The following is a 23,180-nucleotide window of genomic DNA, read 5'->3' on the forward strand; positions in this document are numbered from 1 at the left end:
AAACCATGGAAACATACCCCGGTGGTTTCCACATAGATTCCCGACATGGAAACAATCAACCTGTGGTTTCCCGTAAGTTTCCCAAGATAGGAAACCATGGAAACATGCCCCGGTGGTTTCCATGTAGATTCCCGATATGGAAACAACCAACCTGTGGTTTCCCGTAAGTTTCCCAAGATAGGAAACCATGTAAACATGCCTCAGTGGTTTCCATACAGATTCCCGACATGGAAGCCACCAATGTGTAGTTTTCCCCATGTTTCCCAGGCAGGGAAACTTTGAAAGTATATCTCAATACTAACCCACCTACCTTTTATTTTACATAAAATTAAATATTTAATTATGTTACCATATTTTTACCAATTATAGAAATATTTCAAAAGTGTTTACATGCTGTATCAAAATAATTAACTTCAAACAGTTAAAATAACTAGACGTGTATTTCTGTGTGATTGATTTAATATTTCAGCACCGTGAACGCAATTCAATTTTAATTTAATTTTATTTAACTGAATTTTATTTAATTTTGAATTTGATTTATCACATAAGTTTTGGTAAACTCGTATAGAATGCGTGAAGTGGAATAGAAAAAAGTAAGTGCATGCAGTTATGTAGAAATCAATCATTTCCGATCCTACTTTCTTGAAGCTGTCTATGATGAATGTTCCTTTGAAAAAATGGAAGAGCTAAGGAAGGGTACATTTATTGAAATTATTTACAGAAAAGGTTTACTAAAAAGATCGATTAAAAAGTAAATAAAGAAATATGTCAAGTTACGATTACTGATTAAGGACAGGTGAGACGTTCCTCAATAAAATAATTATATTTCCAATATTTTGCAATTGACATCGAAGAATTATATTTACATAATTACATGTATTCACATGACATCAAGGTACCTTACCAGGCATTTGTATTAGATACCTGAGGTTGGCATTTCTTGTATACCGGGGTAATCCGTCAGGAAAAAAAATACTTCTGTTGGTTTGTCAAAATTACATTTTTAGTATTTCAAGTTTTTAAATAAAAGTTTAAAAAGTGATAAAGATTTTGTTTTATTATGAATTAATATATTAATATAAACTGGTCAGATAAGAATCATTCATCGAATTGGCTGGGGGTTGAGTATTATCATACTAGTATTTTACTATTAGTAGTGAATATTGTTTTTTTTAATTTATCAAATTATCATTTTTATTATTGGGGGTGGGTGGGTTGCTTTTCATTTTTTCCTTGAGAAGCCCCCCCCCCCCAAAAAAAAACGCTTTTGAAAAAGTCACTATGATCGGCCTGTGTAATTAGGGACACCTGTCCTCACGTGCCATTTCAGGTGGAGACACGTGCTGCGAAGACACCTGTCACTGTGTATTTTTTGTATATTCTATGTGAATTGAGACGGTTTTGTACCTAAAGGGAACAATGGGCTGTTGTCGATCATGTACACACACAGTCTCCGACCGAAAATTCTTTTAAATTAAGATGATGATTCGTGTTTCTTTTATCATTTAAAAAATTGTATATTCCATAAATAAAGTTATACAAGAGAACATATTTATAAAATAACCTACATTTAAGAAGTTCAATGAAAGAACAAACTATTTAGAATTTTTATTTCAATTTTCATTACTGATTTAAAATAAAACTATCCTCTTAAAGAAATTAAATAATTTTCTATAGGTATTGAATAGATCGTAATTCTCATCGTGTATAATTATTAATATATTAAATCAGAATGACGTTAATAGATCAATGTGAAATCAAAACTGTATTCAATATTGTTGATGGGTTTTTGTGTGAAATTTATAATCTAACGTACTACAAAGACATTTATTAGATAAATGTTTATAATATAATTCATCACATAAAACGTTTTTTTTTTTTCTTTCCTTTTTTTGTTTAAATATGTACGCAGATCCCCGTGTAGTAAACGCCTGCACTTTTCGCATGAAATTACAATGTAAGGTCCTAAATGCACAATACATTATATCTAACAAACTTTAAAATTTCAGCCATTTTTTTTTCTCCAAAGGCCATTGCTCTAGATAAAGAAAAGTCTATAATATTTTGCATGATTTTGTTTTCCTTAAGAACAATGGATTTTAAAGTAGTGCATGCTGAGGCAATCTATTAAAAGAATTAATTGTATAATTAATTCATTGTATAATTGTCACGATTGTATTTTTGTGCACTTTTTGTTGATTTCATTCTATAAAGGTATGAAGTTTGTCAATACTTTAACAAACATTTCTTTATCTATGTTGTACACTAGTTTATTTTTATTCGCCGACATGCTACTCTTTTAAAAAAAAACTTGCGTGACTAATAGACTTGGTCTTCAGGCCTGTAGGAAAGTAATTTCCGTTAGAGTAATAAACTAACCGGGATTTTATTTTTACTAGCATACCTTACCAGATTTCTTAACGAAAAAAAAAAACATTAAAGAAATACAGGGCGGGACCAGCTAAAGCTGTATGCATAAGAACAGCCCTGCACATCAACGAGTATAGATGACTTTCGACATAATCTTTCCCATGACTTTACTTATACCAATCACGACTAAAATACTGAATTAAAATACAGTAACTGTTATATTTTCCTGCCTTTGATAAGATGTTAGTTTTGTTCCACCTAGAGATATAACTCTCCTAAGAAAAAGGATTTCAACATATTCTGATTCATTTAACAATTTTACTTGTTAAAATGATGTGGGAATTCTTTTTAGCTTAAGGTCAAGGAGTTTAAAGTACAATGTACATGTAGCAATTAGAGAAAAGTCTAGCAGGTCCACCAGTAATATTGATAGCAGGCTCAAAATCTAATTAAACCCCGAAAAGGAGGGAGTTCAATTAGTAATTTAATCCCCCCCCCCCCCCCAAAAAAAAAACACAACAATTTATTAGCAATGAATTATTAATCACCGAACTTTTCAATTATCACTATTGAAATAAAAAAAAACTGTTCTTGATAATCATATTATAATTGTAGCTCATTTTCATGCCTTTTAGGATTCCTGTGGAAAGTTCACAAAAAAAAAAAAATGTGCTTTTAAAAATTTAACATCTTTTGGTGTGACATTATAAATTATAATCATACATGTAACAGTTAAAAGAAGCGGGGAGAGGGGGGGGGGTGGGGGTACTTTCAGCAAGGACGGCCACTAAAAACAACCAAGCCCCGAAACCCATATCCCGAAGACAAATAAGTTGAGGTGTCAAGCAAGAAACATTTTGTTTTCTGCTCTTGCCTCATGTATTTAACCGCTTTTTTTTCTAAATATACTAGGCCTACACATCATATCGGCAAAAATATTTAGGAGCCCCTCTCTTTATTCCATGAAAAGGGGAAAACTTAATTAAATTCTAATATAAGATCTCAACAGTTTATATTTCCCATCCTGCATCGCTCTGTAGGCGCTTTATTTCATTGGTCAATTTCCCGAGGCGCCATTTTTGGAGGATCGAGAAGGACGAAGAAGAAGGTGTAAGCAGCTGGTAAATGTGAAAAGTTAAGATGGTTTCACCACCCAGTGTCTTTAAGACTGTGATAAATGCAATGGTCAACGATGAAGGATTAGTGTACGTATATTTTTGTTAACTTTTTACGGTAAATAGTTGTAATATTTGGCAACAACAAATCTTCACCATCGGAGGCAACTTTTGTTCTGACGCCATTTTGAAAAGTTGGATACCTAAGTTTTAAATTGTTAAGTGTATATATTGCAGAGAGAAAGAGAGAGAGAGAGAGAGAGAAAAATTTGAGACAGTGATAGAGCATAACTTAGATAATGGAGGCCCCAAAGGCACCGTGCATGTGCATGCTGTATGTTGTAAAATGGCAACGTTTCGCCTTTTATGGCCGGCCTTTTATCATGTTTATTAAAATGTATGCTCCATATGTATGTTCTCTCTCTATATATAAATGAATACTTTTCGGAATTAAAAAAAAAATATTTTTAACCCCGCTCAAATTATCCGGATGATAATAGTTACACCGAGCATGGTTTCGTAGTTAAATTCAGACTGTACAATATCCGGTTTTAATACATGTGTTTTCTGACTTTTCGGATAGCCAACTCTTGTTTTTTGGAACTTACGACTTATGACAAGGTATAAATTAAATATTTTTGGTCCAAAACTTTGATAAAAGCATCGATATTTTTACAAAAAGTGTCTTCAATCTCAGCTTATCCGATTATTCATGAAGGATATCCTCATCAGAACAGTTGGAATAGATTGTAGCAAATAGCATAACCTTAACAAGTAGAGCTTTTTTAAAAAGCTTCCCGTCTTTAGCAACAATCTTAAACTGTAAACTGAATCTTAAACTGTAAACTGATCTACACCTATCAGGCCGTATAATTCTTTTGAATTTCTTGATTTTGTATTTCTACATTAGCTTTTTACTGGCATTAGCCCTACCACGGTTGCCGCTCGGTCATCTCCGTAAACTTTGATTCGCCGAGAGCTTTCGGCAAACCTCGGCTGATTTCATTTCCTTCTTCAAACAAGAAAGGGGAAAAGAATAATAACAAATTGTAAAGCCTGCAAGCAATAAAAATCAAATTTTATTTATAATGAAGTTAAAGAGATCTTTTTATTTTTTGCTATACAAAAAATCATGTTATTAGGAATTAATTACTGCTGATTTTGTTGTTCGTTTTGTCATTTTTTTAAAGATTGAAAATCTTGCAAAATTGTTAAGTCGTACGAAAATTAGATCATCAGAAAGTTATCTCCCTTGCCTTGAACAGCATTTCAACCAATGAAATAATTGAAAATTTTCTCATCATGCATTTTCTACCAATCACAAAAGAGAGGAAGTGCATAGTCCGAAGACTGTAAAAAACTTCAACTATACAATACCGTCTTCCAAGGAAGACGGTAATCATATGCATGACGATGATATGGAGGAAAAATATACATAAAAAAGTGAATGTAGGTGAAAGCCTGTCCACTTTTCTGAAGAGATAATTAAAATAATGTGCGGTATGTGTTCGAAAAGTTTTCTTCTGAAGTCACGTGGTTATTTGGGGTATAAATAGTAAGGCCATGCGGTAGCACGGCACTCTAAGCTTGCTCGCTAGGATTTAAAGATTAAGAAATATGGAGGATAGTAATGCAATGGAGTGTAATGAAGTTGGGCTATACAGTTGGTTTCATAAAGTGGTTATGTATTAGAATTAAATAAAAGCACTAGCGAGCAGCGTTCCTACTTAACATGTGTTGTGTTTTATTCATTTAGCACTTCATTAATTTATATTCGGACGAACGAAGTGAGGGAGAATATAAGGTTTGTTTTATTGTTTATTGAAATAGTTTACGACTCAAAAGATTTTTTTTTTTGTAATGTCTAACCTGTTGAGATGAAGATGTAAAAAAAGAAAAGCCTAATAGTGAATTAATATTGATAGTATGTCAAGAAATGCAAATGAATCATCAGCTTGAATTATCAGTTTTTTCACAATTATTGACCTGAGTAGGACAATGTATAGCGAATAAAACATACTCTTTTCCTTATCACATTCTAGCCCGAGACACCAATATCAGCCAGAGGGACAGAGGCCCTAGGGCTGATATTGGTCAAAGGTCTGATACAGGATGTGATGTGGAAAAGGTTATGTTTCATTATGTTTATTACAAACTTGGTAATAAAATACAGAACACTTCAAGTTGAGAAGATCAAGAAAATAAGTAAATAATCATGCACAATAAAACTACTTACATACATTTACAAAGTATTGTCTTACTGAACAGATTTAGCTGTCATTAGGTCAAAATTGCAAATAATAAGATGCTTCTTATATCTGTATATACAGGTAACTCTTGATAGCTTGAACTTCGATTTCTCGGAAGTTCTTGATCGCTTGAAGTGAGTCTCCTGTCCCGATTTTTTCCACTATATAACTAAGCAGATTTGCTCTTGATTTCTCGAACTCCTGATCTCTCGAAACCCTTGATCCTTCGAAGTCAAAATGCAGTCCCGCTGTGCTGTGAATTTTACCCTTGATACCTCGAAATGGCTGTGTGTATACCAAGTTATAATGTCCAAACTTTTGCCATAACTGTATATCTGTGTGTCTGTCTGAGTGTCTGTTGTCAACTTAAACCTTCACCATAACTTTAGAACTATACGAGATAGTGGCTTCATATTTAGTATGCATACTCCACTAATGAAGTGCTTTCAAATGGCAACAAGGACAATGATTATGTGATCTTGACTGTGACTTTTATGCTAAAAAAATTGCATTTTCGAACTTTGTTGCTGTGTTTCACAAGCACATCTTGTTTTTTAGCTCTACTTGTCAGAGACCAGAAGAGCTTATGCGATAGTAATGCGTCCGTCTGTCTGTCTGTCTGTCCGTCTGTCTGCAAACACTAATCCTCCTTAAATTTTAGTCTGATTTCAATATAACTTGGCACACAAGTAGACTATACTAAGATACATAATTCTGTGCATCAGTTTTTGATAAGTACAAACCAGTAGAGCTACAGTCTCGACAGAGACTTCTGGTTATTTTTTCTTCCATCCTGGTTGTTGCTAATGCTAATACATAATTAGTTTAAATTAGAATGCAATACTACCTGGACATAATTTATCATTTCAGAGAGAAGAAAACTGTGTGACTTTAAAAGAAAACCAGTGAGATAAAATTATAGAAAATGTATGATGATTCAGGATGTGGTCATTTGGTAAGTGGTAATTCATTCATGATTAGTATGTATATGACAATTGCCTGAAAAAAAAAAAAAAAGATTCTAAATTTTATTTAAATACTGAACTGTGGTATATCAGCTGTGAGCTACAAGAAGTTTTATGTAAAAGCTAGGGCTGAAACAATTTGCCCCCTCCATGTTATGTGTGTATTGCTATGATTGACATACAAGCAGTTCTCTAATACATACACTTCAATAAAACTTTATCGTCTTGAACCTGAATTGAACAGGAAAAAAACTCTGAGATCTCTCCAAAAATTTGAATGAAAAAAAGGAAATGCTTATTAACTGATTTCTTGCTGGTCAGTATTTTGATTACTTAAAGGAAGCTCTAAAGACTGCACACTAAAGAGTTCTACTTTAATATCAGGTAGTTTTATGAAGTTAGAGTGATCTGCCCATAGATTAAGATTATGAAAAATGTTATTTTACAGTCAGTTAGATTATTTTTAATAGATTAAATTATTTTTAGCATTATTTAAAATAAAAAAAATAGGAAGTTAATTATTTTCATAAATTTTCCAATGTAAGTAAACAGCAATGATTTCTGCTTACAGATAGTCCATTGTCTTTGAAAATTTCTTGGGGAAATGAGGCACATACCATATGTTCTAAATGAATAAAAAAGGCTCATTATGCACATATTTATATGAAATATGATAGATTTTTTCTCTTCAAGGAATAATTTCTGCAAGTCACTAAGTTTTTAGAGTTTCCTTTATTTTATAGCTATTCAATGAAATTATTTGAAGTATTAAATTTTGGTAAATTTTATGATACTAAAAGGTTATATGGATGAAAAAACAGCATGCGTGTATGACAATAGGGCTTAAATTTTTATTGTCTCTTAATTTTTCAGTGACATTAAAACAGGAATTGTCATCACCAATAGACGAATTTCACATTCCTAAGAGTTTTCTCCAATTGTCGGCGTATCGCTCATTTTCCCCACTTTGTCCTTTGTAAGTTACTTGTTAATATTTTCAATCTTCAAAAATATTGGACAATTACGATCTATATCTGTATTGCCAGAGTATGGGGGAACATGAAAATCATAATGAATATGTTCATACAGATTTTATTTCTAAGATATTGTCCCTCAAAGTTGATACGGTTAAAGAGGGAAAACAGCGTCTTAAGCCGGTTGACCCCAGATTGACCCTGCGAAGGGGAATAAATTTTGTAAATGTGAAAGTCCTTTGTGGTGTATCATATAGATCTAAAACTGACTGAATTTTGATCAGCCAATTCATGAACATGATGAATGGATGTAAATAATGTTGGTCAATATATGTAAAAAAAAAAAATTAAATTACTTGTTTATATATACATTTGTGGTATCTCTCCCATTGAAGTTTATAAACTTGTTATTTATTTCTTAAATAAACTGAGCGTACATGCAATACCGGTATAAAATTACTCATAAGATACATGTATACTTAAACCATGATAAAATCATATGTGTCCAATGCAGCATATGATAAATCATTAACATACAAGTACATGTGTATATATACTGTAATACATATATATTGCATTATTTTTAGGTCCTGTTCTGTGGATGCCCTTAGACAGTGTCTACCCATCACTCCATCTGAAATCACTTGTTCTGTGCATATTTCTCTCTCAAACTTAAACTACAGAGAGCCTGTGGATAGAGGATGAAGAGTGACCTTGGACTAATTTTCTAGGTCAAAGGTCAGTATCAAAATCTACTGTATATCTTTATTTAAAATGATCGTAGTCCAGAGTATTTATCTCCCCTGGTGTAATCTAGCTTTTGTGCAATGGGATGGAGGGTCTGCAATGATCTTCAACCAATTTCTAGGTCGAATATCAAAATTTAAAAAAAAATCTCTCCCTAATATTTTTGTTATTTTAAAGGGTATGTTTTCTCTCAAACTTATCAAACTTAAAGCAGGGTTCTTAGTATGAGATACATGTAGTAATATATTCTCAATGACATAATAAGGCTGAAAACATTATTTATGTTATGTTATTTTTTTCACTTATCATAAAGCATTAAATATTAAAGAGATACATTAAATGCTGAAATCATATGTATCATGGTCATGGAAAGTAATTATTGATATTGGTATATTAAAGGACATTGACTGATCTTTCAGATTTCTAAGTTATATTCAAGCATTATAATTCTGACATCATATAATAATTTTGAATGAATATTGCAGATCATAGGTGATGTGAAGAAAACCAGGAAACTGATGTTGAAAGAAGTACTTAATGACCCTTATGAATGGACTTAAATGTGAAAGACTGTTCCATTGTTTATCTAAGATATATGAATTTGTTTAATATTTTGATATCATTGAAAAATTCAGTTACAGTTTTTGTACATCAAATGAATTATTAAACATATAAATTGGTAATGCTTTTTTCTTTTACATGTAATAATTTTTTTTGATAGATTTTTAAAAGAATACGCATTATTTCACATTGCTTCCTTTAGAAAAGTTAGGGAATCTTCAAGTTTCCCAGTAATTTCCACCAGGAATGGGACTCCAGATAATTCCACCAAGTTTCCGCCACACAGAAAGTGCTACACAAGTTCCATATAGTTTTCTGAGTCAAGGAAACTTCAGGAATCATAAGGTTTCACGAGCTTCCATGTAGTTTCCCATAAAAGAAAACCTTAAGATTCCATCAAGTTTCCATTCCACGGAAACCACTACGCTCATATTCCATATGGTTTCTTGAGTCGAGGAAACTTTAGGAATCATGAGGTTTCCCGAGCTTCCATGTAGTTTCCCGTAAAAGGAAACCTAAAGATTCCACCAAGTTTCCATTCCACGGAAACCCCCTACGCTCCGATTCCATCAAGTTTCCTGATTCTGGAAACCTGTGGAATCTTCAGGTTTCCCATTACGGGAAACTACATGGATGTTCGGGAAACTTCAGGTTTACAGAGGTTTCCGTGGTTCGGGATACCTTATGGAATCGGAGCGTAGGGGGTTTCCGTGTCACGGAAACTTGGCGGAATAACCTAGCATCCGCTACGGAAACCACTGGGAAACATGATGTAAACTTGAGGTTTCCATGTGGTTTCCATAAAATTTCCCATGATGGGAAACCACTTTTTTCACCCAGTGCAGATCTCCTAATGTCTTAAAGGGGGGATGGGAGTCTAGACAAAATCTAGGAAATGTTATAATATATTCAGTAAGAAAATTTAAAATTGTACTTTTTAAATCCATACGAATTATTCTTTTGATTTAAAATAATCTACTCAAGTTATAATATATATAAAGCACTTGTAACACTCAAACATTAAGAGAGAGAGAGAGAGGGGAGAGAGAGAATTCCAGAAGGCCACCGCGCGCAAAACGGGACATTCCCCACGCAGGAAAAGCACTTCCATCCCGATATTAAAAAGAAAATGAATTTCTTATCAGTCATTAAAATTCACTCACCATCACACACACACGTAACTTTTTTCCCTATATCTGTTAGGATAGGATCAAAACACCATATAATTTCTGTATCACCGAAAAATGAGAAATAAATGCATATACACCAAGATATGTAAACTTGTTATTCCGTTAAAAAAAAAAATTGAATGCATGAATTGAATTCATGTTCGCTTCTTTCATGCAAGCGGATTTTTTTTAAGTTTACTTTTTTGAAGATTTTGTCAAAAATGTTTCAATTCAATTGTTCATACAAATCATTTTCTTCGCCTGTCTAAGTTATGGCGTAAAAATATAATAAAGAGGCAAATGATGTCAAAGGATTTTCTTATGAATGGTTTATATACTGTACCTTTAATTGAACTTATACCTAAAATTGAAAATACTTATTTTTTAAAGTAAATCACGATTTAAATCGGTCACACATATTTCTGCACATTCACTTTTTTTTTAATTTGAGGCACCTTTACCCTGTTTCACTTGAACATAACATTTGTATTATTTTTATACGGCCAGGAAAGGTCATCTATTCATCTCCCTCCGTGACATTGACTAATCTGACACCTAATAAAAATTTTCACATTTCGATGCGACTGTCTTAACCAATAATGAAATATTTCGTCCAACACACGTTTATGTATTTTATATGAGGTTATAATCTAACGCTCTTATCCATTTTTTCTTAGTTATTAGTTCAAAACATACATGTACAATGTACCACTTTTTCGATATATCGAAATAAAAAAAAATATATATGACTAGTACGATTTCGCCTGTTCCCTACAACTCAATGACGTAGAATCTTGAAGAGAGGATGGGGGACATGTAGAATAAAAATTTGATAAACCACAAAAAAAAAAAAAACCAACAAAAAACAAAAAAACCAAAGAGTGGGGATTGTCCAAACTCGAATCCAATTTCGCCGTTAGGGATGGATCAGACTTTTTGCAGTTTCAATTTTTCTCAATTAAACATAATACTTTGCGTTTGTTCTATTGTGCACTAATTTGACTATGCTGCAAGAAAAGGTGGGTGGGGGGGGGGCAAACGGACTTTCGATGTACCCCCCTCCCCGATACTACTTGCGTGCGACTGTAATATTGACAGTATTTTTCTTTCAATGCAGAAATATTTGAGTTTATTTATCAATTCCTTTCCTTAGAGTCATTTCAGGATCATGATATAAACTTCAGTATTTCGATTTCAACGGAGATCCAATAAATGTCGTGATATACGGGATATTTAGATTCATGTACATGTATCAGAGTTGAAGATTTCAACGTAAAAAGAGTTTCATTTAATTTACTTCATATCATGAATTGAGTAGTCAATGAAATATGTTTCACACTCATTAAGTTTTGAACGAAAGTACTTTTTTTCCCATTGGACATCACCAGTGCTAAAAATTTACTTTTTCATCATTCTAAAAATTAGACTTCTTTGTTGTCTAAGGTTTGAAGTGGTTTATGATTTTAAACATTTTCATAACTTTTGGAAATTACACCATAACCACTTGTCACTTATACTTTAAGCTCTATCAGGGATTCTCAAAAAATGTAGCTATATCTGACATAAGCCAGAAATTTGTACGTCTTTTCGCTAGCTGCAGAACTGTAGCTGTGCAGATGTCAACTACGAGAGTAATTTATAGAGGAGTAAGATATTTCCTTTTAAATCTATCTTTTTTGCGATTGAGGTAAGAATTTGGAAGAATTAATCCAGAACTAAGCGCAACTTTTTGTGCGCAATAGATGGGTGCGTATCATTACCGCTACATTTTCAAAATTTTCATTACCGCTACATTGTCATTACCGCTACAAAAAACCTTACGTTACCGCTACATAAAAAAGTATACATTACCGCTACATTGCTTCTTTCGTAAGGAGGCCACTTATGCGTGTACAGTACAACCTATAAATGTACATGCATAAGACCCGTTCCTCCTGCTCACCACGGGGAGGTGAAAGTAGGACTTTGAACAGGATAGGTTTACTATAATTCGTCGAGGTCTGTTTTGCAGCTGCTTTTGCAACTCTTTTCAACGCATTTCCACAATTTTGAGTTTTTTAAAGTCTTATTTTTTTCAAAATATATAAAAAAAAAATCACTAAGTAAGCCGGTATTCCCTCGATTTGTAACAAACTTCTCAATGGTGGTCATAATGTTCAGATGACACTAAATGATTAGATTCCCACTGCAGATTTTTTTTTATATATGTACTCATTCTGATTAGATAGTGAGTGAATTCTGTTGATTAGAACTCATGTAAACCGAACTACCTGGCTAAATCGATATGTAGGGTAATGAGTTGTTTTTGGCTGATTCAGTATGTAGCGGTAATGAGTTGTTTTTTGCTGGAAAAATGTAGCGGTAATGATCGGTCGAAAATCTGACAAAATGTAGCGGTAATGAGTTGAAATTTTTGGCAATGTAGCGGTAATGTTGACCTCCCCAATAGATATACAGTTTGAACCTTGGTGGCACTGTAGCTCTCCGGTCTGCCGGTTTTTCGGAAAGCTACACTACAGCTATCTTTTCGCTTCATCTATAGTGGGTTTTTTTTCTGGTTTATAAATATCTTCATTCATGTTATCACTGTTGATGTTAAATTGTTAATTTCTTCAAAATTTGGTATAATGTTTTTGGGAAAAGTCTACAATAGCTGTAATTAATTCCTATACATATTGCAATTCAGTTTCGAGTGGGATTTCATCGGAATAACTTAAGAAAATTGAAACATGTATTTTTTGCATCATTTTTAATTATTTTTTGTAAACAAAATTTATTTTTAGCAAAATTTTCATGGCATCTCCATCCTCCCCGTATTTTTTTCTTTTTTCCCTTAGCGTATTTTCTTACTGTTGATTTAGTATAGAATTATTCATTGTTGATGTAGAAGGTTACCAGAATATATATCCAGTCACACAGGGGTTAAGTTTTTTCTGCTTGAACTTTAACCGGTTATCTTTTTATTCGGAGATTTTTGTTGGCTTGTCTACTTTTCCCCAACCCCCCTTTTTTTACACACATTTAAAAATCGACAGTTCACAGTGGGCTGGCTATCGGGGTACATCAGTATGATTCACTATGGATTAAAATTAAAATACATTCTAAATTATGGTATATATTTTTTAGAAAAAAAAGTATCGCTTATAAGAATGGTAATACTATAAGTGCATATATATATAAACCTCTCGCTCTCTCTCTCTCTCTCTCTCTTTCTCTCTCTCTCTCTGAGAAACATATACATGTATATGGAATATACCTTTTAATATTAAGACTTCTTAACATGAATTCAAAATCAAGCATTTGGAAATTTCTCAAAAACAAATAATATGCAGCATTTTTAATTTCGTCATGAATATACATAGTTTTAATCGCTGTTCCTAGTAAGGTGCGTGTCCAAATGTCGCATATCAATCAACATCAAGTTACATGTATATACATGTACTTCAACAAAATTATGAAAAAATTCACGTATTAAATAGTACAAATATCATACTATATACCTATTAAAAATGTCCGCATCAAATTTCAATTTTTTGTTACACTTTGAAATCTAATTTTATGTCTGGATCACGAAACGCATTTGACAATTTTTTTTGCTTGCGTGTTTACAATACCGCAACTTTGACGTCGTTTTCTGAGCATTGTGACGTCAAAAGATAAGGGCCCTTTTCTCATGACGGCAGTCAATTATGAGATATTCTTTATTTTGTTTTCACTTGTTCACTTTGTAGAAAATTCTAACAAGAGACAGTTGTCAGGAGAATGGTGGAGACAATCTCCAGAAAAGAAAACACTACTGATATAAGGATGCATGTACCAATATTTTACGATCCCGAAAAACAAGTTTACCACAGGAATAAAAAAAATATTGTCTTGCATTCAAGGGTCTGCCATGGTAGGAGCTCTCTTGAAAAATATCCATTTATTGTGGACATCATGACACAGGGCTCACCTCTAATCAGAATTAGAGACTTGTGATTTGATCTACCTGGGCCATACGTGTATTGAATCAAGACATTTTATAGAATCACAAGCACATTGTATATCTATTTAAGGCCTTCTATGTATGTTGCATCATTATTTGATTTGCAACTTAACAAGACTTTGTTTCATTGGTAATATGTCAGCTAAATATACAGACAAAATCAAAAGCAGTTGTAATTTTTATTGTTTTCTATTACTCATTAATACTTATTTTTGTGTGAAATTTAATAATTATCCATTTCTTGCTCCCAAAAACCATACATTACAAATCTTATGTATAATTGCAACTTGCATTTCAATTTTATCTTGTTATACTTTACAAAAATAAATGTTAAAATGATCAAATTGCTATTGACTTCACCTATTCTCATCTCTCCACTTCAAAAGGGAGACATATTGTTAATTCTTGTTCTTTAGATTCAAAAATCCTTCAAAATATTCATTAACACCCCCCACACTTAAGATAGATATTATACTTCTAATATGTGTCTAAAGTTTTGCACATGAGGACTTTTAAAGGAGAGGACGTTCTAAGTTTTTAAGAACTTGTGTCCAATCCTTTTGTTATAACATCAAAACAATAAAATATGTTCAAACCAAAAACCACATGAGGACTTGCAATCATGCTTCCGCCTATCAGTACTTTCAGTACTTTGATTATGATATTATACTACCCGTGTTCTACCTTGTATATAATCTTACTGTACTAAGATCCACTATGACGTCAGCGACTCGTTGGAAATATTTGCAAGAAAATTTAAATGTTTTTAGATATTTTTATACAAGATGTTGAACTCAAACAAATAGTAATTTTTTTCCAAACACTGTGGTTTCAATCTGGTTTTTATACATATTTAATAAGAGATAATGACGTAATGAAACTGAGTCACGTGACCATGCGTCCTTCGTCCCCTTAAATGTGAATTTAGTGCCCTTCAAACTGCCGTTGTGAATAGATGTAAGAGCCGTTCACGTCAATGACGTTAAATGACGTCACAAAGATAAATAACGCAAAAAACATTGCGAGGAAAAAAGTGACAAATTTATTCTTAACTCACATTAGTCATTACGTTAATTTTTACGATAATTTTTAGGGTTATTGTTTTTAATTAAATTAATTGAAATAAAACATTGTACATTTTGGTGTTCCTAGAGTACTGAAAATGTATATATTTTCTATTGTGTATTCTAACGCTCGGTGATAAGGTATCGCGTGTGTTATAGAAATTTGAACGTCGTGGATTTCTAATGGATTTCATGAGTAAAATTACACTGAATGTAAATATTTGTCAATGTTATAATGTACATCTGTAAATCACCAAATTGGAACCCTCAGATTATGTTCAAAATCAATTAACCCTGAAAGAAATTCATACACATTTCATTTATCAATTTTATTTTTGCATTACATACCGGTAGATTGAAATTAGGGTCATTGTTGACCAGCATGTTCAATGATGTGAAACGCTGATACGTATATACCCAAATAACATTCACTAATTTTCTGCTCTAAGGCGATTGAAACCGCGGGTGTTGATACTGTAACGGTCCAGAGATTTGACAGATTAGTTTTATACAGAGTTATTGAACCTGATTATTGTTGACATTGTAGGAGAGTTGAAATGAATTTGTATATGTGTTATAATTACTTGACATTGCAGAAATAGGTGTTAATTTATGCTTTGCATGTAGTTGATAGGTGATTATTGACCAGTTTAAGTGATTTTAATGAGTTGAAATAGTTTGTGCACATGTTTTGAGTTACGTAGAAATCAGCTGATCATAGCAGTAGTAAAGTTGTGGTATTATTTTAGCTTACTTCATGTTTCAGGGACTTTAATTGGTCTTCTGTATTAGATGAACCATAGATTTATGAATGGAATCATGTATTCTTGAAGTTTAACTTGTTTTCAGTTAATTATCGGCAGATTATAGACTGGTAGATTTGTTTACGAACTTGGCGGTCGTAAATTGTGTAGATCGAGCCCGATCGTAAAAGTTACGATAGTTTTAGGATTTTTGGAGTTAATTGTGTTATTTTTTGATTAGATGGAGATTAATTTACTTATTCTAATTGAAGAATGTATTTAGAGATTACTTTCATTCAGAAAAGTTGTCTTGTATGTAGTTATTAGATTTTTCTATCGACTTTGCTGTTTACGGGAAATGTCACGAGAGATTCTCCAACGTTTTCCAACATGTTCAACAGTTTCCAAGTTTACGTCATGTTCTTGTATAAAAAGGGAGAGATTCAAGGAATTTTTGCTCTTCTGCTAGGTTGATTTGTTTAGAGAAGTCATGTTTTAGGGGTAAGGAGTTAGTATGGGTTGGGCGTATTGATTTAGGTTTATAATGACTTTTTAGTTTTATTTTAGAAGAGCCAGGGTTATTTTAAGGATTATTAGGAACTTTTGGAATATTTGTGGAATTTTATAGGAAGTTCTGGTCAGGTTTTAGTGAATTTTAGCTGAGAATTGGACTTGGTTAAAATTTGCTGGTTGTTTGAATTTTTGGTAAATTGTTGTTAAATTTTAGAAGTACTTGAAATTGTTTAGGTAATTTATACAATTAGCTAAGGAAGCTAGTGTATTTCTAAATTTTGCTACTGTTTTTATCTGGAATTCAGACTTAGGAAATTTGCAGGAATTACTGGTGTTTGAAATTTGTTAGGAATTGATTAGATTTAAGGGATTAGGTTTTAGTTATTGGTTTTTACTTTCATCCAGGAGGTATGGGAGGAAGTTCGCAGCACAGTTAAGGTTACAAAAAGGAGGCGGAGCCTAATTTGTACGGGAAAACTTGACTATGACATCATACACAATATACGTCATACAACATTTCTTTAAAATACCACAAAATGAGTGTATCTGTTAATTTAACCAGTAAGAAATCATCAAACTACATAAAATCTTACTACAGCGTGTTGTTTTGTCGTTAGTTAAATCCCACATGACAAGTTATAAACAAGTCACTGATTGCAATACACTTGTCAATATGACGTCATTTCTTACAACGTGACGTAGTTTGTATGCAGTGAGAGACAGATCAAGTAATATTTTCTCAACAAAATATGTACTCTCTAATTAAATAAAATATTATTAACAGATATTCCATGGGCCAATAATTTGGATTTAATGTCTTCTTCACTATTTTATTTATATATTTTCTGTACATTACGTATTTAATTGACACTGCCGTATATTTTAATGCAAGTACATCAGAGGGTAATGTGGGGGGTCTTAATAAATCGATCTAGTGCAAGGGCATACACTCTATGGATCAAAGTAAGCTTTTACATTTCAACTATAGAACTATTAAGGTATTTGAAAAGTGCTGCGATCCTGATGAAATCTTTAAAACAATTTAATTATATCAATATTTCATGCCGCTGACCAGGAAAAAATACAGCATTCGGTCATACAAGTTTAATTTTAACAATGAAATTGCAGAATTTAGACAGGATCGCAGCACTTTTTAGAAACTACAATATGTGTTGAAAATATTTACATACTTTATTTGGAAATTTAACTTGGTTATGCCCTTGCACTAGTGATGTTTATATGTAACATCAATACTTCAAGTCAATGTGCTAAAATCGCGTGACTGACGCATCACGTGACTAGTCTAAATATAAAATATAATCGTCCTCGATATGTAGTTATAAATAATAATTACAATTATCCGATATAAATAATGTACTAAAAAAAATCGCCATCCCGATTACGAATACATTTTTAAATACAAAATTTAGTCAATATTTCCATTGCTCACCTTAACTGTACTGCGTTTTGAGAATTAGGAGTTTGGTGAGTTGCATTGAGATTGGTTTTAGACAGATAAGTCAGGACTAATAGGTGACATAGACAGACTGAGACAGAGTTTAGAATTTGTTGATTGTTCATTTGAGAGATAAATCTTGTAATAAATTGTAAAACTGTATTTTGTCTCATTTCAAGTACAGAGATTTACAAGGTTTTATCAAAGTGTGGTTTTCCAACAAGATGGAAATTGTGGGATATAAAAGAGTAAGAACAGAGTAATGAGATAAATAAGTATTCAAGAATTTTAGTGACTTCCTTAGGTCTAGGTTGTAACGAGCTTGACAAATAGAGAAGAAAAGCTGAGGGATTTTGTGTATTTATAAATTTAGTGTAACTTAGAGAGCGCGGGTTAATAAAAGGAGGTTTAGGTTTTGGGCAGTTGTGTTTTATCTGAGTTCATTGATTAAAGGGAGATAATTTAGTGTGTTGTGAAATACATTTAAAGAGTATTGAGTTTTGAACCACTGTGCCATACTAGCCCTCCTGAGCTCGGGTTGAGCTGTGTAACGCAAGCCTTGCCACGGAAGATAAGACAACCCCTATAGATAGAGTGAGGGAGTGCGGTCCAATAGGAGTAGAGGACTGTGCTGCTCCCACCCCGTTACACTTGGCGTCGCCGGTAGGATTTGTACTTCCAACCAAGGAGTGTTGGTACCACAGATCCAGTGAAACGAACATCTCTAACTACAAAAATGGTGAAGAGGAGACAACAAGCCTCAACAAAATCTAGACGAGAGGGAAGTCAATCTGATCATGAGGAGATACAGCAGATTTCAGATTATGAGATGAACATTGAAACCTTGACTGTCACTGAAGGAGAAACAGATTATGAAACTACAGCAAATGAATTTGGGTCATCTGAGGAAGATGACAGGCCAAATACTGTCAGACCACAAATCAACGTTGGAGCTAAAGTCCAAATGAGAAGCAGTCCTTCACTACCAAACATAAGGCGAGAGGCAGATCTACATGAAGTGAGAAGACCTACACCATAACCAGCTTTTACAGGAACGGCTGAAAAATGGGAAGTTTGGTACAACAGATTTGAGGCTGTCGCCCATATTGAGCATTGGACACAGGAGGAAAAACTGCGTGAAATCCTCCCAAGGCTACAAGGAGTAGCTGGGGAGTTCGCATATGGACAGTTACCTACCTCAGTCCTAAGTAACTACAAACGGCTACTGAAGGAGCTACAAAGCAGATTTGGTGAAGTTGAGACTACCAAACTCTACATAATGCAGTTTACCCGCAGAAACCAACAGCCTGGTGAATCAGCCGAGGAGTATGCTGCTGAGCTTAAACGTTTGTATGACAAAGCTTACAAAATTAGAGGCATCTCAATCAGACAGGAGGATTTGCTAAGGAGATTCCTCTTAGGACTTCGTGACCAGAAGACAAGGATTTATGTGGAATTGAATAAGGAGCCAGAGACAATCGAGGATGCTGTATATCACGTGGTGCATTATCTGGAGACCACCAGATATCCCCATAATCCAGAAGACAGTGACAGGAAGGAAAAGAAACCCACAAGACAGGTCAATGCTCCAGTCAAGCAGAAACCTGTTAAGAAATCAGTTCAGCCTGAGGAAAAGCAGTCGTCGAGATGGAAGTCTGCACAACAGAAATCCCAAACAGGTGCTGAAAGGACCATCACCATAAAGGAAAGAGATCTTCAAAATCTGGTAAATCAGTTGGTGGATGAAAGGATCAGATCTCAGCTACAGACACAGTCTAAAGAGAGATCATCTGATTCCAACCAATAGCCAGGGAGGAGGGAAAATCCCACTTATGACTTAAATGTAAGATCGCCTTACAATGGTAACCTACCAGCACCTGGGAGACATGCAGATCCTCAAACAAGCAGAGTAAATAATGGAATTTGCTTTGCTTGTGGCCAAAATGGACACTTTGTCAGGAGCTGTCCACAGAGAAATCAACAGAAAACTCATAACAATGAGGGAAGATTCCAACCGAGTACTCTTAGTACTGCCAATCAACAACGATCCAACGATATCCAGCGAAGTGGAGATGTAACCTTACAAAGCTCCTCTCCAAATTTGACCCACTTGTTGTCAAACTAGAGAGGGTCACTCCTGTTGACCAGGGAGTGACCCAAACTGAAGGGAAAGATAACGGTCATAGGAAAATGCAGGAGACAACACAACCAACAGGAGTAACCACCCTTGGTGATCAAGGTATCACACAAATTGCAAGACAACTCATGAGGAGTGAGGGCATCTACATGAAAGGGAAGATTCAAGGCATGAAGGTCATGTTTACAGTCGACACAGGAGCTATCCGGACGGTGCTGTCAGACCGGGCCTACAGGAAGATCCCTGAGGATGTACGACCCCACTTAGAGAAGTCTTACATGCTAACTAGTGTAAACGGCCAACCTCTGAAAGAGATGGGGAAAGCCTAGTTCCAGTTTGAATTGGGGGAATTGAAGTTTGAGGAAGAATTAGTTGTTGCTGAAATTGAAGATGAAGTTTTATTGGGATTAGATGTGCTGATGAAGGGTCCAGGTGGACCAGCCAATATTAAACTTAGTGAGGGTGTCATCCTGTTGAATGGTTGTTTCATCCCCTGTATCCAGAACCATCGACCCAGCCGACTTAGGAAAGTCTGTGCTGAGGAAGATTATCAGATTCCCACCAAATCCGAAATGATTGTGGATGTACCAGTACTTGTTGATAGAGAAGAAGATGAGTGTTGTAAAGTGTCAAATGATTTTATAATGGAACCGTTGGAAGAGTATGCTGCTAGATATCCAGTGGCAATGGCAGATAATGTTGTTGAGAAAACAATGGTAAAAGAGTCAGCATTGCAGATTCCTCTGAGGAAGAGGTGAATACTGTGATCATCCATGGAAACGAAAAAGATGAAACCAAGAAGTTTGACTTAGGATCTGACACATTGATGTTGCCTCAAAGTCGAGGAAAGGATACCGGCTATGGTGCAGTGCCAGTGAATGTACTTTACTAAGTGCCATCTGTGAAATCCACTGTCCATGGTGGCAATGATGGAGACATCACCACATCCTTACCTGTGGAATGGGAAACCAACGTTGGAATCATCAGGAATCTTGCCATGAAGGGGACAGGAGAAGGGGGAATTGGTGGAGCAAGACCCCCATCGTTCACAGAGGACCCATATAAGGAGAACACAAAGGTAAACGTTTTACAGCTTTGAAGACTACCAGGATGGTATAAGGTGATGACGATGAGCCAAGCAGAGATAGACCAGACAGTGATGCTTGACAGTAAGACGTATCTTATGCGTGACAATGCCTTGATGAGAAGGACTAGGAAACGCGTGTGATTGTGTTAAATGGAACTTTGCTAAATGGAATTGTGTTAAATGGAACTGTGCTAAGTGATATTCTATTCTAGTAAAGAATGAAGGACGGTAAATTAAAGCATTGATATGTGTACATTATAGCCAAAGTTCTAATTTTAGATGTTATGTCATAATATTATAATGTATTGATGATTGTACATTGTAAGGTAGACAGTTTGACCTTAATGTTTAGATTTGACATTTACTTGAGATAAGTCATTTGTGAGGACACAAATATTTTGAGAGTAGGGTAGTGTAACGGTCCAGAGATTTGACAGATTAGTTTTATACAGAGTTATTGAACCTGATTATTGTTGACATTGTAGGAGAGTTGAAATGAATTTGTATATGTGTTATAATTACTTGACATTGCAGAAATAGGTGTTAATTTATGCTTTGCATGTAGTTGATAGGTGATTATTGACCAGTTTAAGTGATTTTAATGAGTTGAAATAGTTTGTGCACATGTTTTGAGTTACGTAGAAATCAGCTGATCATAGCAGTAGTAAAGTTGTGGTATTATTTTAGCTAACTTCATGTTTCAGGGACTTTAATTGGTCTTCTGTATTAGATGAACCATAGATTTATGGATGGAATCATGTATTCTTGAAGTTTAACTTGTTTTCAGTTAATTATCGGCAGATTATAGACTGGTAGATTTGTTTACGAACTTGGCGGTCGTAAATTGTGTAGGTCGAGCCCGATCGTAAAAGTTGCGATAGTTTCAGGATTTTTGGAGTTAATTGTGTTATTTGTTGATTAGATGGAGATTAATTTACTTATTCTAATTGAAGATTGTATTTAGAGATTACTTTCATTCAGAAAAGTTGTCTTGTATGTAGTTATTAGATTTTTCTACCGACTTTGCTGTTTACGGGAAATGTCACGAGAGATTCTCCAACGTTTTCCAACATGTTCAACAGTTTCCAACTTTTACGTCATGTTGTTGTGTAAAAGGGAGAGATTCAAGGAATTTTTGCCCTTCTGCTAGGCTGATTTGTTTAGAAAAGTCATGTTTTAGGGGTAAGGAGTTAGTATGGGTTGGGCGTATTGATTTAGGTTTATAATGACTTTTTAGTTTTATTTTAAGAAGAGCCAGGGTTATTTTAAGGATTTTTAAGAACTTTTGGAATATTTGTGGAATTTTATAAGAAGTTTTGGTCAGGTTTTAGTGAATTTTAGCTGAGAATTGGACTTGGTTAAAATTTGCTTTGTTTGAATTTTTGGTAAATTGTTGTTAAATTTTAGAAGTACTTGAAATTGTTTAGGTAATTTATACAATTAGCTAAGGAAGCTAGTGTATTTCTAAATTTTGCTACTGTTTTTATCTGGAAATCAGACTTAGGAAATTTGCAGGAATTACTGGTGTTTGAAATTTGTTAGGAATTGATTAGATTTAAGGGATTAGGTTTTAGTTATTGGTTTTTACTTTCATCCAGGAGGTATGGGAGGAAGTTTTGAGAATTAGGAGTTTGGTGAGTTGCATTGAGATTGGTTTTAGACAGATAAGTCAGGACTAGTAGGTGACATAGACAGACTGAGACAGAGTTTAGAATTTGTTGATTGTTTATTTGAGAGATAATTCTTGTAATAAATTGTAAAACTGTATTTTGTCTCATTTCAAGTACAGAGATTTACAAGGTTTTATCAAAGTGTGATTTTCCAACAAGATGGAAATTGTGGGATATAAAAGAGAAAGAACAGAGTAATGAGATAAATAAGTATTCAAGAATTTTAGTGACTTCCTTAGGTCTAGGTTGTAACGAGCTTGACAAATAGAGAAGAAAAGCTGAGGGATTTCGTGTATTTATAAATTTAGTGTAACTTAGAGAGCGCGGGTTAATAAAAGGAGGTTTAGGTTTTGGGCAGTGGTGTTTTATCTGAGT

At 33.9% G+C, this 23,180-nt stretch overlaps 1 long non-coding RNA gene across 2 annotated transcripts; it reads left to right on the top strand.

Annotated features, from left to right (window-relative positions):
- Positions 1–548: 548 nt before the first annotated feature.
- On the top strand, positions 549–9,018 carry LOC134239910 (uncharacterized). Of its 2 annotated transcripts, none has more exons than XR_009986320.1 (5): positions 549–593; positions 6,605–6,689; positions 7,573–7,675; positions 8,261–8,411; positions 8,906–9,018. It is a non-coding gene; the product is annotated as an uncharacterized LOC134239910 (long non-coding RNA). The 2 variants fall into 2 exon arrangements; XR_009986319.1 differs by lacking the exon at positions 549–593 and adding an exon at positions 4,031–4,106.
- The last annotated feature ends 14,162 nt before the right edge of the window (positions 9,019–23,180 follow it).

The sequence above is a fragment of the Saccostrea cucullata genome, unplaced genomic scaffold (genome assembly GCF_032062105.1).
Source record: "Saccostrea cucullata isolate Sc308-1 unplaced genomic scaffold, CSIRO_AGI_Scuc_v1 ctg1070, whole genome shotgun sequence".
NCBI lineage: Eukaryota > Metazoa > Mollusca > Bivalvia > Ostreida > Ostreidae > Saccostrea > Saccostrea cuccullata.